This window comes from Ranitomeya variabilis, chromosome 2 (assembly GCF_051348905.1).
Source record: "Ranitomeya variabilis isolate aRanVar5 chromosome 2, aRanVar5.hap1, whole genome shotgun sequence".
NCBI lineage: Eukaryota > Metazoa > Chordata > Amphibia > Anura > Dendrobatidae > Ranitomeya > Ranitomeya variabilis.
The window spans coordinates 37,358,685-37,378,259 of NC_135233.1; the positions used below are offsets into that span (position 1 = coordinate 37,358,685).

General features: G+C 38.9%; 1 protein-coding gene across 2 annotated transcripts in view; it reads right to left on the reverse strand.

Moving 5' to 3' along the window:
* Positions 1 to 19,575, reverse strand: part of KCNK2 (potassium two pore domain channel subfamily K member 2) — a 147,739-nt gene that overhangs the window by 46,629 nt on the left and 81,535 nt on the right. The window lies entirely within an intron of this gene.

Genomic DNA, 19,575 nt, shown 5'->3' on the forward strand with positions numbered 1-19,575 from the left:
TTGTTTCCACGCAGAGGGTGTAATCTTGTTGGTATCTAGCCCTGTTCTCAGATCAGATGTGGATACCATAGTATCCATTGTAGATAATGCTCTGTGAGCTAAACACAATTCTCTACGGCAGTTTGATACAATGTATCAGTCTGGAGTGCCGGCTGCTGAGCTCACAGAGCATTGCCTAGACTGGATAAGTACAACTGTAACCACCTTCCCATTGAGGTACAGGGTCTCTGATTGGAAACAAGAGTTACTCTCATTCACCGATAGAAATCACAAATTTTGGTAAAATTGTTGAAATACAGAATATAGTAGAAAATTGCAAATCATTAACCCAGAAAAGGTTCAATCACCGATCTTGAGCTGATTGTGAAGTCGATCACAGGATAATTTTAGACATGCAACTAATTATCACGTCTTTTGTGTAATGTTCGTTGCAATGCAATCATTTGTGATGAACATATACGGTAATTATCCAAATCAGTCACAATTGTTCCAAATTGTCATACCTGTGCAGAAGACCCCCTAATAGAGTGGGGACTATGTAAGTATAATGAGGAATGGGGTGCCAGCTGAGCACAAGTGGGATTTTTTAGCTCTCGTTTGGAAGTACTTATTCTAAACATGGTTATAGTTATATATAGTTCACATACTTATGGACCACTATGTTCTCTGGTTTACAGGGGCGTTTCGATGGTGTTTTGCATCATGAAACCCCAGTTCAGACAGACTGGAAACTGATTTTCCAATTTCTCATGTAAATGAGATTCACATAGTGACTGGCATAAGATCACATTGACAAGATCGCAATAAAATAATGTTGACAAGAAAGACTATCAACATAAAAACTTTGTTATTGTCGATACAGTTTATTTGATATGGCTATGCAAAAGCCATTCCGAGATTGCAGGAGAAAATAGCCACTTATAGAACTAGTCACCATGGTAGAACATAATAAGACAACAATCTATACCACTAGTGACCAAGACCCACAGGGCCTATCATCAGTTACATAAACCACTTAGAAAGAAAACGATGAAATAACGGTCCAACAAGTAATATTCCGAAAAATGAATATACTTTATTAGGTGATTAACATGACCAAAATGTAAGGAGGGAAAATGACACCGCAGGAAAAACGTTGGAAAAAGAGCAGGAGGCGCGTGCCCAGGATAATGTCCAAACCAGATAGATAATAATAAAAAATTAGCAAAATGCGAACTAAACTATAAAAACTAAATAAACATAACGAAAAAACCTGGATTAGACATGGTAAAGGTGCGGAACATATATTATCGTAGTAATCTATAGTGATCAATAGTCAGCCATTTAGCTAGTGTACAGAAGCTGCTGCAAGTAGCACATAGTAAAGATGGTACATATTAGCAATATTGAAACAATATGCCCGCTCCTGCAAACATCCTCACAATATGGTGGCTGGCAGTCACTTACCGCACTAAGGACAGTTATACCTGGGACCGCGCCTCCGCCCCTACGCGCGTTTCGGCAGAAACACCTTCGTCAGGGGGCAGAGATATGGAGTGCACAACGAGTTTAAAAAGCACCCGCACCGGAAATGAGTTTTGCCGGTGACCGGAAGTGACGATGCGGTACCATGGAGAACACGGCGCCGGCCGCTACCGAGTGCAGCCGAAGGACTCCGAGTTCACAGGGGCCCCATATGACCCGGAGCACCAACCAGCTACACCACGGCACGCAGGCGCACACGGGCCCCACGGCAATCGCACCAACACAAGGACCGGCAAAGATTATTATGGATGTATGCTACAAAGACATGACATTACCTATATAAGCACAGACTGTACCCATTCGGACAATTAACCGATGACTTTGCATCTTATAGCGGGCATCATACAGCATGTATATAGTAATAAGAAAAATATATAAGAATAACCCACCATGTATATCATAATTCAACTGCAAGGTATTATCCGCTAAACAGTATTATACACATAATAATAAAATCAACAATCCCAGTATTACAGCAAAATAGTAGTAACACATACTAATGACTAATACTCATGGTGGAACACCATATATAGCAATTAAGGTTAGAAAAAGGTCCAATATGATGCCAAACAGAAAATACAAAAATAGATAAATGTATATAATTAAGCTAGGCACTTAATCTTCAATAGTCCATCCCACAGTGTACTTCATTTCACAGATATTCATATAGGCAGACTAGTCTTCTGTGCACATCATCCTATTGGCCATGCGGTTATATTTTAATATTGTTTTGTCTCAGCACTGCACGTCACCGGAATGATGTCTATGGTTGTCCACTGCTACTTTTTTCCCTACAACATGACTGAACCGCATGGCCAATAGGATGATGTGCACAGAAGACTAGTCTGCCTATATGAATATCTGTGAAATGAAGTACACTGTGGGATGGACTATTGAAGATTAAGTGCCTAGCTTAATTATATACATTTATCTATTTTTGTATTTTCTGTTTGGCATCATATTGGACCTTTTTCTAACCTTAATTGCTATATATGGTGTTCCACCATGAGTATTAGTCATTAGTATGTGTTACTACTATTTTGCTGTAATACTGGGATTGTTGATTTTATTATTATGTGTATAATACTGTTTAGCGGATAATACCTTGCAGTTGAATTATGATATACATGGTGGGTTATTCTTATATATTTTTCTTATTACTATATACATGCTGTATGATGCCCGCTATAAGATGCAAAGTCATCGGTTAATTGTCCGAATGGGTACAGTCTGTGCTTATATAGGTAATGTCATGTCTTTGTAGCATACATCCATAATAATCTTTGCCGGTCCTTGTGTTGGTGCGATTGCCGTGGGGCCCGTGTGCGCCTGCGTGCCGTGGTGTAGCTGGTTGGTGCTCCGGGTCATATGGGGCCCCTGTGAACTCGGAGTCCTTCGGCTGCACTCGGTAGCGGCCGGCGCCGTGTTCTCCATGGTACCGCATCGTCACTTCCGGTCACCGGCAAAACTCATTTCCGGTGCGGGTGCTTTTTAAACTCGTTGTGCACTCCATATCTCTGCCCCCTGACGAAGGTGTTTCTGCCGAAACGCGCGTAGGGGCGGAGGCGCGGTCCCAGGTATAACTGTCCTTAGTGCGGTAAGTGACTGCCAACCACCATATTGTGAGGATGTTTGCAGGAGCGGGCATATTGTTTCAATATTGCTAATATGTACCATCTTTACTATGTGCTACTTGCAGCAGCTTCTGTACACTAGCTAAATGGCTGACTATTGATCACTATAGATTACTACGATAATATATGTTCCGCACCTTTACCATGTCTAATCCAGGTTTTTTCGTTATGTTTATTTAGTTTTTATAGTTTAGTTCGCATTTTGCTAATTTTTTATTATTATCTATCTGGTTTGGACATTATCCTGGGCACGCGCCTCCTGCTCTTTTTCCAACGTTTTTCCTGCGGTGTCATTTTCCCTCCTTACATTTTGGTCATGTTAATCACCTAATAAAGTATATTCATTTTTCGGAATATTACTTGTTGGACCGTTATTTCATCGTTTTCTTTCTAAGTCGAGATTGCAGGAGGTAAGACATTCACAAGCCTTCTGTTCAACAGCCCGAGAGTACTGACTTGGCAGATGGAATGGAGTCCTGAGAATCAATCCATCCATTTCTAATAACCACTGAATAAACCGTATATACAAAAGCGTTGGTATCCTTGATAATGTTAAAGAAAATGAAGTATTTCTCCCAGAAAATTATTACAATTACATGTTTTGTTATACCATGCCAAAAGGAGAAAAATTCAGAGCAATGATTTATAAAACAAACTTTAATTACCATAAATAGTACAAAAATATATATCAAAACTACATTATTTAATGACTAGAGCACAGGATGAATGTCCCAGGAATGCTGGAAAAGCGCCCATCCCCTCACTCCCCCAGATGTAAATACCCTTGTAATGGTATGCATAAGGAAAAGCACCTACACTATCCAACCAAGGTCACCCCAAAACAGTGGGATTCTATAGTAATGCCATTAAGTATGGTGGTGGAAAGAGGGTGCTAGCACTTACCACTACACAGAGGTAGGAGGGGGCGGTCGGGCGATGGTCCCCAAAGCACGTTTCGTGGCCACCAGTGCCACTTCCTCAGGGGGGATGTTTTGTTATACACATGTTTATTTCCATTGAGTGTATTGGACAAAATTTCACACCTCCAAAATTGTTGGCATCTTTCCAAAATTGTGTGGTAAACAACTTTGTTTCAAGCAAGTGATGTTTGTTCAAAATCACCTGTGCCAAGTAACAGGTTTGGGCAATATAAGAACCACACCTGAGACCAGATAAAAAGAGAGAAGTGGACTCAACATTTGCATTGTGTATCTGTGTGTGCCACACTAAGCATGGAGAACAGAAGGAGGAGAAGAGAACTGTCTGAGTACTTGAGAACCAAAATTGTTGAAAAATATTAACAATCCCAAGGTTACAAGTCCATCTCCAGAGATCTTGATGCTCCTTTGTCCACGGTGCCCAACATTATCAAGAATTTTACAACCCATGGCACTGTAGCTAATCTTCCTGGTAGTGGACAGCAGAGAAAAATTTATGAAAAATTGCAATGCACAGTCCGGATGGTGGATAAGCAGCCCCAATCAAGTTCCAAAGAAATTCAAGCTGTCCTGCAGGCTCAGGGTACATCAGTGTCAGCGTGAGCTATCCATTGACATTTGAATAAAATTAAACCCTATGGCAGGAGAATCCCAGAGGACCCCACTGCTGACAGAGACATAAAAAACCCAGACTGCAGTTTGCCAAAATGTGCGTGAGTAAGCCAAAATCCTCCTGGGAAAGTGTCCTTTGAACAGATGAGGCCAAGATAGAGCTTTTTAGTAAAACACATCAGTCTGCTGTTTACTGAAAATGGAATGATGCCTGCAAAGAAAAGAACACAGTACCTACCGTCAAATATGGTGGAGGTTCAAAGATGTTTTGGGGTTGTTTTGCTGCCTCTGGCATTTGGTGCCTTATTTGTGTGCAAGGCATCATGAAATCAGAAGATTACCCAAGGATTTTGGATCTCAATGTAGTGCCCAGTGTCAGAAAGTTGGGTTTGCATCATCGGTCATGGGTCTTCCAGCAGGAGAATGACCCCAAACATACTTCAAGAAGCACCCAGAAATGGATGGAAACAAAGCACTGGAGAGTTCTGAAGTGGCCAGAAATAAGTCCAAATCTAAAACCCATTGAAAACCTGTGGAGAGATCTTAAAATTGCTGTTGGGAGATTTTGCCCTTCAAATATGAAAGACCTGAAGCAGTTTCCAAAATTCCAGTTGAGAGGTGTAAGAAGGTTGTAGGAAGCGACTGATTGCAGTTAACTTGTAAAACAATCTGGTATCTCCCAATATGTGCATGATTACATCTTGTACTGCCGAGACAAGATTGCCAACCGTCCAAAAATTCCAGGACAGTCAGTAAAAATTGGTCACTTTTTTGCTCTCTCTGTGGAAAAAAATTAAGGTTTCTGTGATTTTTTTGAAGCTAAAGAAACCAATACAAATTATTTTGACTGTTTTCATTATTTTACAGTTCACAGTGAATGCAGCAGATGTCTCATATCAGAATTATGTGCTGTGGACATTTATCACTTCTAACCAGAATGATTTATTGTGCTCTTCCAAAGCGCCTGTAAAAAATATTGTCTGTCTGTGATTTTTGATAAGACGTCCAGATGAAAACGAAAAGTCAACTTTGCAACCCTGGTTGGGAACAGAGAGGTGGCCATACCTGTGCCGCTCTCTTCATGCATTTGTACACGGGAGTTCCAGAAATTACCCAGCACACTTGCCACATGGAATAAGTAACGAAATTACGGAAATCTAAGGGTAGATATATCTGTATTTTACTCCAATATATTCGCCTCTGCGCATTTTACATCCATATCAGTGACTCCCAACCTTAATATCTCGGATGGAACCTCTAAAAAATATTTACACTTTTAAGGGAACACCTTGTGCAGTTCCTAAATCAAAAGAAGCTCGGAGCAGAGGCGGAAAGAGCAATCTGTCATTCTTGGCCAATGCTATTATTTGGCCGAGAAATGTCGATTGCTTCATACAGCATCTGTCTGCAGGCGGAAATCAATTTGGCATTCCTACTGTACCAGTAATGTCCCTCGCTGGGAAATTGTTCCGGGGATCACTTGACCGGAGACTAACATTTTTTGGAAACCCTGATCTTGAATCCATGGCATACCTACCCACGGTAATACAACGTTACGCCTCATTCAGACATCTGATTTTTTGCGTACCGGTGCTGTCCATGATTTTTACGTATAGCACTCGTACCTACGATAGTCTAATGGACCACTCACATGTCCAATTTTTTCCACGGACCGAGCGGTCTGCGGAGAATATCAGAGACATGTCCAATTTTAAACCAAGGATCATGTCAAAATCGGTAATAGGTGCTTGGAAAATCGGACCACATTTGGATTAGTGCGGTCTAATTTTCAAGGACTGTCAGAATGGGGAAGGTGGAGAAATTGTTTTTAATTTCTCCACGTGCACGTCCACGTTAAAGTTCAGTTGTCACTTAATAAAACTTTGTGTGCATTTAAGACTCTAAATAGCATATATAATTTGGGGGTCGGGTGAACCAGGTCCTAAAACACCCACCGATTGATCAAAACACTGCTCCAAAGCCCGAAACTACTGAGCGGTGTATGGGCTCAGTAGTAAGTTTATGGGTTTGTACATGGCTCAGTGAGAACGAATGTATGAATGTATGGACTAATAGACTTACTATTTAACACCGTTTTTATGTAGGAGCTATGTACTTCAGAGTGGGGTTTTCACTGATCGGTGAATCTGGACCCCCACTAATCGGCCACACTTTGCACCACCTATAAAGCATAAAAAGTTTTCATAAAGTGACAGCTATATTTTAAGGACAACACAGGGATCTGTTCCCTGCAGCAGGGGCTCCTAGGTTGTGCCCACGGAGAAGCTGCTGACTGATGGAGCAAGATGAGGAATTAAACACCAACAAACTGCGTCAGCAGCAGCAAGACAGAGACAAAGATAAAACAAGATATAATTCAATTATATGGGGAAACTGAGTCAGGAAGTCAATGAGAAGCAAAAGGCAAAGATAGTCGAAGGATTAAACCCATAAGAGTATGTACACATTGCTTTTTTCAGGCAGACTACCCGAGAATCTGCCTCCGGAGCATATTTTAAATCAAAGGAGATGTTATCCATGTGAGACATGTGGATCAGGAGAGCAGACTGTCAGTCATTATATGTCTCACCCCTTTTTACAATAAACTCTTGAGTTAGATTCTCAGGGAGATCTATGTCCAGCCCATAGATCTTAACAGCTCATTTACATATAAGAAAAATGTGGATTTCTCTGCAATAATACATCAGATCGCAGATATCAATATATCATATTACTCAGCTTCTTATGACCTACATGCCCATATAGCCGATTTAGGAGGTTTAATACTACTGACAGATGCCCTTTAAGCCCAGTAGTTTAGCGACTGGCAGTTGTTTATCCAATTAATGACCAGGATTTTTTGCGCTTTTGGTTTTTTGCTCCCTTTGATGCATAATATTTTGGTTTGTTTTCCATTGATATGTCCGTATTAGGGCTTGATGTTTGTAGGACGAGTTGTAGTTTTGAATAACATTATTTATTCTCTACAATGTTCAGGAAAACAGGCAAAAATCCAAATGCAGTGAAATTCTGGAAAAAATGCAATTCCGCCCTTGTTTGGGTTTTATTTTTACGACATTCATTCTGCTGTAAAAATAACCTGTGAACATAATTCTCCTTGTCAGTACGATTACGGTGATACCAAGCTTGTCCAGGTTCATAAATATTTTAGTGGTGGAAGAAAAATTCTGATATCATTTCAGGGTACATATCATTTTTTGTTATTTTTGATAAGTGGAGCAACCATAAAACTGCAATATTGGTGTTTCGATTTTTTGGGGGAGCGCTTAACTTATGATTTATACAATTTTATATTTTGATAGATTGACCTTTTCTTTTTTTTTTTAGACACAATGATGCCAAATATGGCTTTTTTTGTTTCTTCATTTTTGAAGGGGAAAATGGGGCATTATTTAAACTTTAATATTTTTTTTTATTTTTTTAAACTTTGTTTTCATTTTTACTTTATTTTTTTAGTCTAGTACATAACTTTTACATTGCATAAACATTACATAAATATTACATTGAACCCTATAGTTAATTCAGCTCTGCTTTGTCTCTACGCAGGAGCTGCAGAGATTATTGAGGAGAGGAGGGCGTGTTCTTTATTCCCCTTCATGATGTTGCTTGCTAATGATTGGTCAACCTCATGCAGGGGAAGAAGTACACACCCCCAGAGACAAATCTCTGGTAATGCCCAGTTGAACTTTACATAAATCATAGCCTAATCTTTACAAGGTGATATGTCCACAACGGAAAGGAGAAATTAAAAAATTAAATCTAAGCAATTCTTTAAAAGTTGCACATCTTTTAATTATGGATGTATGACAACTGGCAAGTACTTCTGTGCGCCATGCCAAAAATTATACAAGTTTCTGGCGTAAGGAGTACATAGTCAGTCCTGAATTAGACGAGCTGCAGAATCACGCCCATATCGGTCCGCAGTTCCAGCCATTTTGACAGAGCTGGTAGAAACTAGTGTGAAATTTTCTGACTATTCAAAGTGATTTACACAAGAATTCTGATGAAATTGTTTTGATGAATGGGCGCCAATATTTTACTCAGCCTTTTTCCATAATGTGGCCAGTTTAACAAGCACAAACTAGTCAAAGGTCATTGCTCGAGGGTCTCAGGGAAGCGCGCAGGGAGCCCCCTCCCTGCGCGATGCTTCCCTATGCCCCCGGAACGCTGCGATCATGTTTGATCGCAGTGTGCCGGGGGTTAATGTGCCCATAGTACCCATAGTGCCGGATGTCAGCTGCGATTGTCAGCTGACACTCGGCCGCGCTCTCCCCGTGAGCGCGGCCGATCGCTATGACGTACTATCCCGTTGGTGGGCATACGGGCACACCCCACCCCAACGGGATAGTATGTCTATTGTCAGAAAGGGGTTAAAGTCCATTTTTTGCATTATTTTTTGGACTACTGCCTTCCTCTTTTGATTAATTAGATAAATTAGGTAGATAGATATGAGATAGATAGATAATAGATAGATAATAAATAGATAATAGATAGATAGATAGATAGATAGATCATAGATTGATGATAGATAGAGATATATATAGATAATAGATAGATAATAGATAGATAGATACTTGACGGCTGACGTTTTTGTTCTTGCATTATTAGGGAGGTCTCCTGCTGGGTTTTTCATATTGTTCAGGCTTTTGCTCTCTCCTAATGCAATCTGCAGTCATTATCTTCCGGTGTTACATCCAGGCTTGGGCTGATGATCATGTACAGCAGAAGACATGTGCTCAAAGGTATTTAAAGGAAAACTCCAGTAAAAGCGTCTCGTCTCCGTGTATCCCAACTTTCATATAACGATGAATGTGCTTTATCTCATTGGAGAGAAGTCTTGCTGTGCTCCAGCCTAAAGTTATCTAACAGGCAAATGGCCACGTGTAGCCTAAGACATCTAGGATCATTTCTAGTTGGTGCCATGTTCTGGTCTACACCATGACGCCTACACGGGAGAGTTACATGTTATCTCATATTAGACCATTAGATTTCACTTTTATGAATTCTTGTCGCTTCCGTTCTGTTCCTCTCTATATTTATTTTTCAGCTTTATGTATATTCAAGCTGTTTTGCCTACACCCCAGAGCATCCGGCGCCGAGTAGATGCCAACCTTACCTCCATGATGATGTGTCAATACCTCGCTGCACACCTCAGCCATTCTCTGACACATCTTAACAACATGGTGACATAACAAAAACAGGAATGTTACATGTCATCGGGAAAATAAGGGAGGAATATACATGACTGCAGGATCAGACTACACAAAGAGTGTGTATGTAGTCTGTTACCATGGAGACACATAGCACTGCATAGGAACTGTTTGCACAAAACAGTAGCGAACTTTATCCAACCTTGTATACTAATATCTATCTATCTCATATCTATCCGTCTCCCTAGTTTTCCGTAAGTAAATCTAAACTCCGTTAAATAAGTGGTGTTAGGTAATAACATTCATATTACGCAAGATTCTAAGGAAAATTTGCTCTAATTGACAAGTTATCTTATTTAAACCCAATTTGGCATCACTTCGTCTTTTCGCTTCTGCAAAAATGTCCTCCGTAATTCAATAGGAAAATATAAAGATGAAGAAAATGACCAAACACAGATCTCTGATTTATTAATATGTGGTAAAGTGTTTGTTCCAGGGTAGAAATCGTCTTTAATTAATATCTGATACCAGTTAGTGGTAACCCATGTGAACCACGTGGATGGGATTCTCGTGAATGATTTGTAATTAACTGTTTGCTTCCTGTGATCAGTGTCCTGTACACTGACTGATATAATTGTGTTTTGTAATTAATTGTAATTATAGGAATGTGCATACAAATGCAATGAAATAATAATTATATATTGGAATTACAAGAGAATGAAAGAAGTGATCTGGATCCTCCAAAACCGGAACTGTGCCTCCTGCCCGGTGTCTGATCCTGAAACTGTATCCGGCTATGGAGGGCGATTTATCCCCCTTCACCCACTGTATGAGCATCCAATGGGTTAAATCACTTATTTCCCCCGATTCATCATTTGTATTTTGTATTTTTTTTTATTAACTTTTCTTTTTTTAGTCTTTTGGTATTCGCTGCCATTTTAGAACCACACTCTTCAAAAGGGCCACACATGAATTCATGAATTTTGGTTAAAATCAAATTGCTCTTTATTTTGGTATTAAGTCTTTATTTTAGACTTTTTTGTTTCAAACTTTATTCTTCTAAAATGTCACAAAACTTTAAAAAAAATTAAAAAAAATTGCAGAGTATATAAAATTACTCCAAGGGAAAAATTAGTACATTTGCACAAACATTTAGCTAATTTTTTAAAAAAAGTTGCAATTGGTTAATAAGCAAATAAACATCTGGAAACACCAAACCCTGCTCATAAAGGTGAACATTAAAAAAAGCAAGTGAACACATAACATGTACTCTAGAAAAAGCAAAAATTAAAGCGAGGATAAGGCATAAATGAAAAATGGGCAAAAAGGCAGTTTGTGGCTGAAACATGGCAATGTTTGATGATGATGTAATAATGGAAATACCTTGGGAACACAATTTTTGTACTTTCCAATAAAGAAGAAATTAGATATAACTGCATATAACGGCCCAACTTGTGCAAATCATCCATTGGATCAAAACAAAAGTTTGACTTGTCACCATGTAAGTGAAAAACATTTTTTTCTCAAACTTCCAATTTACTAATATACAGTCATATGAAAAAGTTTGGGCACCCCTATTAATCTTAAGCTTAATGTTTTATAAAAATTGTTTTTTTTTGCAACAGCTATTTCAGTTTCATGTATCTAATAACTGTTGGACACAGTAATGTTTCTGCCTTGAAATTAGGTTTATTGTACTAACAGAAAATGTGCAATCTGCATTCAAACAAAATTTGACAGGTGCATAAGTATGGGCACCCTTATTATTTTCTTGTTTTAAATACTCCTACCTACTTTTTACTGACTTACCAAAGCACTTTTTTTGGTTTTGTAACCTCATTGAGCTTTGAACTTCATAGCTAGGTGTATGCAATCATGAGAAAAGCTACTTAAAGTGGCCACTTGCAAGTCGTTCTCCTGTTTGAATCTGCTCTGAAGAGTGGCATCATGGGCTCCTCAAAACAACTGTCAAATGATCTGAAAACAAAGATTATTCAACATAGTTGTTCAGGGGAAGGATACAAAAAGCTGTCTCAGAGGTTTAACCTGTCAATTTCCACTGTGAGGAACATAGTAAGGAAATGGAAGAACACAGGTACAGTTCTTGCTAAGGCCAGAAGTGGCAGGCCAAGAAAAACATCAGAAAGGCAGAGAAGAAGAATGGTGAGATCAGTCAAGAACTCTTTAAGTTAACTATATCAGCAGTGAAAATACACTTTAAAGATGGAGACTGGTTAGAAAAAAACTTTTCCAAATAACCAATTTGTTAATTATAAGTTAATAAGAGGTGGTCTCCTGACAAGGATCCGTATTTATTAGCAAGACAGAAAAATGACTGCAAAGATTATCTCATGCTCTGGACCTGCAATTATTAGTTTCAATGAGGACAGTGTAATGCTGTATTTCACCTGCGGGGGCACTGCAGGGAAATTGAACACTTTCTGATTGCCTGTAAATCATATGATCATTGGAGGATTTTTCAAATAAAAATTTAACTCTTTTAATTTGATCAGAGACTACATCTCCTTGTACATTGGATGTAGAAGATGTCATTAACTTTAATTTGTTTAATGTTCTGAGGATTTCCAAGTATTAAATAAGAAAATATACGCCCCAGCTATGGAATTGGGAGAAATGTTCCTCTAAAGCATTGATGTCTGGAAGAAACTTCACTAATATACTAGGATTTTTAATTGTATCAAAAATAGTAGTCATCATACTAAATTCCATTCCGAAACTAATTTTAAGCACCACCCAACATTTCCCTTTAATTATCTTGATTGATGGCCGTGCTCAAGGGCTGACTCTCATGGCTAACACCAGATAGACCTTCTATTCTACATCTCAGGAAAGCCTCATTAGCTCCCCCATGTCTACCCTTTCCTTTCACCAGAATGATTCCCACTTGTAGAATGATTGTCCAAAAGACACCATCAATTTACCAAAATTCTTACTGCTCAAAAAAAAATTTTTTCCTAGCCAGGTTCTTGTAATTTTCTCAGCATTGTGAATTACTGGAAAAGGCTAGATTTGTCCTCGACTACTGGCGATTGACTGATGTGACAGGCTGCCCGTAACAGGCAGATACAGTAGTTTTTAGCTCAATTTCCGTTGAGAAATAAAGTAAAACATACAGAATCACGCCACGGTGACTCACCTGTTATTTCAGATGCAGGACATGGATTTTCGTGTCACATGTGTTATTCTTTCTTTTGGAGATATGTAAACAACCAGAACTTCCAAAAACTTTATATAACCAGAGAGATACATGGTCAGCATTATCACACCGTGTACGTTCCCACCCAACATATGCCTTTGACACACTGTAATCATCATTTTCTTCGTAATGAATCATTCAATCCTTATAATAGTCATTGTCATTGGCAAAGTTGTAGAAGACACAGAGGTAGCAATGGTAGCATATAGGACCTGATGACTGACGGGTCCAAAAATCCCTATGCCACCAGTAGTCTAGGTAGCACATAGTAAGTGGAGGCTCTGTTACAGATTTTACAACCAGGCCAGGAGCTTTGAACAACTTTTCTGGTTCTTGTAGAAGACATACTGGTTATCAGTTAATTGGGCCATAAATCAAAAGTTTCGATCAGTGTGCCTGGATACTGAGAACCCTCAGATTGCTAAAATGATGGTGCACAAGAGCTCAACAGAGGGCTGCTCGAGCCCAAATTGGTAGACAGGCTCAACAGTAGACCATCTTCTCAGAGTGTCGTGAAGGAAAGGCTCAGTTGAGTGCATCTTTTCCTTGGTTTTAGTCATCACTGGAGATCTTGGCACTCTGACCTCCACCAATTGAAATTTTTATAGTCTCTACGACACGTCAAGATTTTTTTTAAATGATGGTTACAGTTCAATAAGAATGTATGTTCAGCAGAGATTTTGGCAGCTGTAACCATATGATTGATTACATGTTGCCTTCTCCATGGAAGAAGAAGTTATAGGTATGGCTTTACATAGGAAAAGGAAGGCCACAACTAAGCTTGAGACATCCATCTGCATGCATAGAGACATCCTAGGGATTTATGCTGCTGAAAAATCCAGGCCCAAAGAGTGCATTGGTGACACAACGACTTCAACATGACTTGCATGCGTAGGAACGTCCTATGCCTAGTTGGGGTTGGAAGCCCTGAACTAGAGTGCTCATACTAAGGTCATGGTGCACTTGCATGTCATGATGTGACAAATTGTGCCACAACCTTACAATATTCACTCAAGACTAGGACTTATGGCCTAGACCCCAAATATCCCTGGGAATATTTTGTCCTAGTGTGAAAATGCCCAGGGTTTTAGTGCACAAAGGATGTAAAAAGACTTGCAGAGGACCACACAAAAGAGAGCAAGTAGCAGAGGTCACCGGAAAAGTCAACAATGAGGAACTACTTTTTTTTACCGCTTCTCTACAGTTGGCCTCCATTTTGCTGAATTAGTGCTGAGCAAATTAAAAAAAATCTGCATTCTGGAGAACATGGATTTTTCTAAAATTCAAGAAGGAATCAATTCCACGCAAATAAATTTGCCCAACTTTAGTAGCGGGCAGTCTGGGGAGTAATAAAAATAAATAAATAAAATAAATAAATAAAGTATTTTTGCCAGGGCAAATTTACATTGTCCAAAGGGTGCCTGTGATTTTTGACAGCTGCAATGAATGGGAGTCAACTGAAAGAAATATAGTAACTGTTGTAGTCTACACTAGTGATGAGCGAGTTTGCTTGTTACTCGAGTTTTCCGAGCATGCTCGGGTGTTCTCTGAGTATCTTGGGCGTGCTCGTAGATTATGTTTGTGTTCCCGCAGCTGCATGATTTGCGGCTGCTAGACAGCCTGAATACATGTGAGGATTTCCTAACAAACAGGCAATCCCTGCATGTGTTCAGGCTGTCTAGCTGCCGAAAATCATGCAGCTGCGGGAACACAAATATGTTCTACAAGCACGCCCAAAATACTCGTAGAATACCAGAGCATGCTCAGAAAACTCGAATAACGAGCACACTTGCTCATCACTAGTCTCCACAAATTGATGGAGCACAGCAGGAGAGCTGCATACAGAATCTTCCCGGTGATGATATAATTCCTAGTCAGCAATACCTATGTATTCAGCAATACAACAGATCTGTTATTAGACTCTCTGCCCCCTGCTGATCATGTCCCAGTCTGTACGGCAAAGCTAAATGTTGATTTGCTGAAAACAGGAAATGTCAGCCTAATATTTGTGCTGTAGCAACCTGCTAAACATTTCTACATTTTTATATGGATAATTACACAGGTCAACAAAAAAAATTTTTTTTTCTGGTGTCCAAAATATTTTAATGAATTTGGGGTATTTTTGGGGTGCTGATTCTGAATATGCTATCAGTTTTGCCAGATTGGCTCAAGTTTTTGACATTTTTGGTATCTTATTTATAGCACTTGTTGGTAAATGCGATGCATCATCTCATTAATTTCTTTGGATTAGTACTTGAACTGAGCAGTTCTCAATATAGTTTTGTGTTAATTAGTGTTCTAAAAGTTTGTTCATAGCTTGATTTTTGCACTAACTTTATGTTGTTGTCTGTTTTCCAGTGAAAAGCATGAACTCATCAAGAAGAAGTTGTCTTAACGATCCAGACTCATTCTGTTACATTTGTGGTGAATACACACTGCCAAAACATAGAGGAAACATAACAGACTTCGTAAAAAAAAGTGTATTTTGCCTATTTTGGGGTTATGATTGGGGACCAAGACAAGTTTTGGGCACCACACATAGTGTGCAAAGCATGTATCGAATTATTACGAAAATGGAGCAAAGGACAAAGAAAAAGCTTCAAATTTGGTGTTCCAATGGTGTGGAGAGAGCCAAAAAATCATCATGATGACTGTTATTTATGGTAACCACAGGTACAGGCACATCTTCACAATGAGGGACAGGCCTTCTTGCAGATTCCATGTTACTCCCATTTTCGTTTCTTATGCTTATTGAATCCTTGCACTTGCACTGCACAGAAATAACAGTCATCATGATGATTTTTTGGCTCTCTCCACACCATTGGAACACCAAATTTGAAGCTTTTTCTTTGTCCTTTGCTCCATTTTCGTAATAATTCGATACATGCTTTGCACACTATGTGTGGTGCCCAAAACTTGTCTTGGTCCCCAAGCATAACCCCAAAATAGGCAAAATACACTTTTTTTACGAAGTCTGTTATGTTTCTTCTATGTTTTGGCAGTGTGTATTCACCACAAATGTAACAGAATGAGTCTGGATCGTTAAGACAACTTCTTCTTGCTGAGTTCATGCTTTTCACTGGAAAACAGACAACAACATAAAGTTAGTGCAAAAATCAAGCTATGAACAAACTTTTAGAACACTAATTAACACAAAACTATATTGAGAACTGCTCAGTTCAAGTACTAATCCAAAGAAATTAATGAGATGATGCGTCGCATTTACCAACAAGTGCTATAAATAAGATACCGAAAATCTCAAAAACTTGAGCCAATCTGGCAAAACTGATGACATATTCAGAATCAGCACCCCAAAAATACCCCAAATTCGATGAAATATCTTTGGCACCAAAAATGCTGTTGACCAGTGTTATATACAACTAAATTTTAAAATATTAACACCAAAAGATTTGTACAAAAAATAATTTCCATATTAATAAGTTGGTTTCTGATTACATGTTCCCTTTAAAGCCAAACTTGTTGTGATGTCAAAATAAGATTATGACAAAAGAACATCATATATAACATACTTGTTCATCACCTCCTATCGGAACAAAATGCTTCATAAATAAAGGGAATAGATGTGGATTTATTCCCAAATAAAGACATACGTGAAATACATTGATGACCGCATTATGGGCGGCTGTAAGAGTTGGAAAATCTATTAGTAATTAATGTCGGAGACTCGTCTGACAATTTATGGAGAGCACACAGGTTTATCATTGGAATATGGGGAGGCTCAGCTTTTATTACAGTGTGGAACAAGTGCTATTGATTTTTGTTTAGTGCAATTATATGAGCAATATACATCATATTACCGTCATAAGACACTCAATACCAATAATGGAACTTGTGTACTCCCAGGTATACAAGCTAAAAGCTGGAAATAGGCAGTTCCTTACTTCTACATATGGGGACAGTATTATAGTAGTTATATTCTTGTACATAGGAGCAGTATTATAGTGGTTATATTCTTGTACATAGGGGCAGTATTATAGTAGTTATATTCTTGTACATAGGGAGCAGTATTATAGTAGTTATATTCTTGTACATAGGGGCAGTATTATAGTAGTTATATTCTTGTACATAGGGGCAGTATTATAGTAGTTATATTCTTGTACATAGGAGCAGTATTATAGTGGTTATATTCTTGTACATAGGGGCAGTATTATAGTAGTTATATTCTTGTACATAGGGAGCAGTATTATAGTAGTTATATTCTTGTACATAGGGGCAGTATTATAGTAGTTATATTCTTGTATATAGGAGCAGTATTATAGTAGTTATATTCTTGTACATAGGGGGCAGTCTTATAGTAGTTATATTCTTGTACGTAGGGGGCAGTATTATAGTAGTTATATTCTTGTACATAGGAGCAGTATTATAGTAGTTATATTCTTGTACATAGGGGCAGTATTATAGTAGTTATATTCTTGTACATAGGGGCAGTATTATAGTAGTTATATTCTTGTACATAGGGGAAGTATTATAGTAGTTATATTCTTGTACATAGGAGCAGTATTATAGTAGTTATATTCTTGTACACAGGAGCAGTATTATAGTAATTATATTCTTGTACATAGGAGCAGTATTATAGTGGTTATATTCTTGTACATAGGGGGCAGTATTATAGTAGTTATATTCTTGTACATAGGAGCAGTATTATAGTAGTTATATTCTTGTACATAGGTGCAGTATTATAGTAGTTATATTCATGTACATAGGGGCAGTATTATAGTAGTTATATTCTTGTACATAGGGGAAGTATTATAGTAGTTATATTCTTGTACATAGGAGCAGTATTATAGTAGTTATATTCTTGTACACAGGAGCAGTATTATAGTAATTATATTCTTGTACATAGGAGCAGTATTATAGTGGTTATATTCTTGTACATAGGGGGCAGTATTTTAGTAGTTATATTCTTGTACATAGGAGCAGTATTATTTTAGTTATATTCTTGTACATAGGGGCAGTATTATAGTAGCTATATTCTTGTATATAGGGTCATGTATTATAGTAGTTATATTCTTGTACATAGGAGCAGTATTATAGTAGTTATATTCTTGTACATAGGGGGCAGTATTATAGTAGTTATATTCTTGTACATAGGAGCAGTATTATAGTAGTTATATTCTTGTACATAGGGTGTTATGATCCGGTGACTTTGGAGCCGCCTGGAACTTTCTCTGGAGTAGGTGGGAACTGTACTGACCGCAAACCCTGAACTAACACCGCAACTAGAAGTAGCCGTGGGGTGTGCCTCACAAACCCTAGACACCTCGACACAGCCGGAGGACTAAATACCCCTATAGATGGAAATAGGAATACTACCTTGCCTCAGAGCAGAACCCCAAAGGATAAGCAGCCCCCCACGAATATTGACTGTGAGTAGGAGAAGAAAGACACACGCAGGCAGAAAAACAGAATTCAGCAAAAGAGGCCACTCTAGCTAAATAGGGAAAGATAGGACAGAATACTAAGCGGTCAGTATTAAAACCCTTCAAAAATATCCAAAGCAGATAAATACAAAAAGTTCCACAATCTAACTAAAGACATGGAATGTATATCTGCATCTCCTGAGAATCCAACAGGACTGAGAAAATACTGACACAATCAAGCTGGACAAAAAAACAATGAATAGCACGGAATTGTCAAGCACACAGCATTTGTGCCACAAAAACAAAACCAGACACTTATCTTTGCTGATTTGGCAGCAAGGCAGAAGGAACAAAATAAGGACCAACACCTCCAAAACCATGGACAACTGGCAAGGACTAATGAATCCTGCAAGCCTAAATACCCCAGTCAGAACTGCAATCGGCAGATACACCTGACCAGGACTGCAACTCAGGGACAACTGCATTACCACCTACAACCACCGGAGGGAGCCCAAAAGCAGAATTCACAACAGTACCCCCCCTTGAGGAGGGGTGTTGTGGATTCTGTTTTTGGGCTCCCTCTGGTGGTTACAACTGGTACTGGGTGACTTTGGTGGGTTGCGGCCTCTGGTTTCCACCTGTCCATCAGAGGCTGGGTGTTTCCTATTTAACCTGGCTTTCCTGTCATTCCCTTGCCGGCTATCAATGTATCAGTGTGTCTCTGTTACCTTTGCTACCTGCTCCTAAAGCCTTCAGGACAAGCTAAGTCTGATTCCCCTGTTTCATGTTTGCTTTCATGTTTTTAGTCCAGCTTGCAGATATGTAATTCTCTGTTGCTGGTTGCTCTAGTGGGCTGAAATTACCACTCATGTGCCATGAGTTGGCACATGAGTTCAAGTAATTTCAGGATGGTATTTTGAAGGGTTTTAAGCTGACCGCGCAGTTCACCTTTTGTATCCTCTGCTATCTAGCTTTAGCGGGCCTCATTTTGCTGAATCTGTTTTCATAACTACGTTTGTGCCTTCCTCTCATTTCACCGTCATTACATGTGGGGGGCTGCTATTTCTGTGGGAATATTTCTCTGGAGGCAAGAGAGGT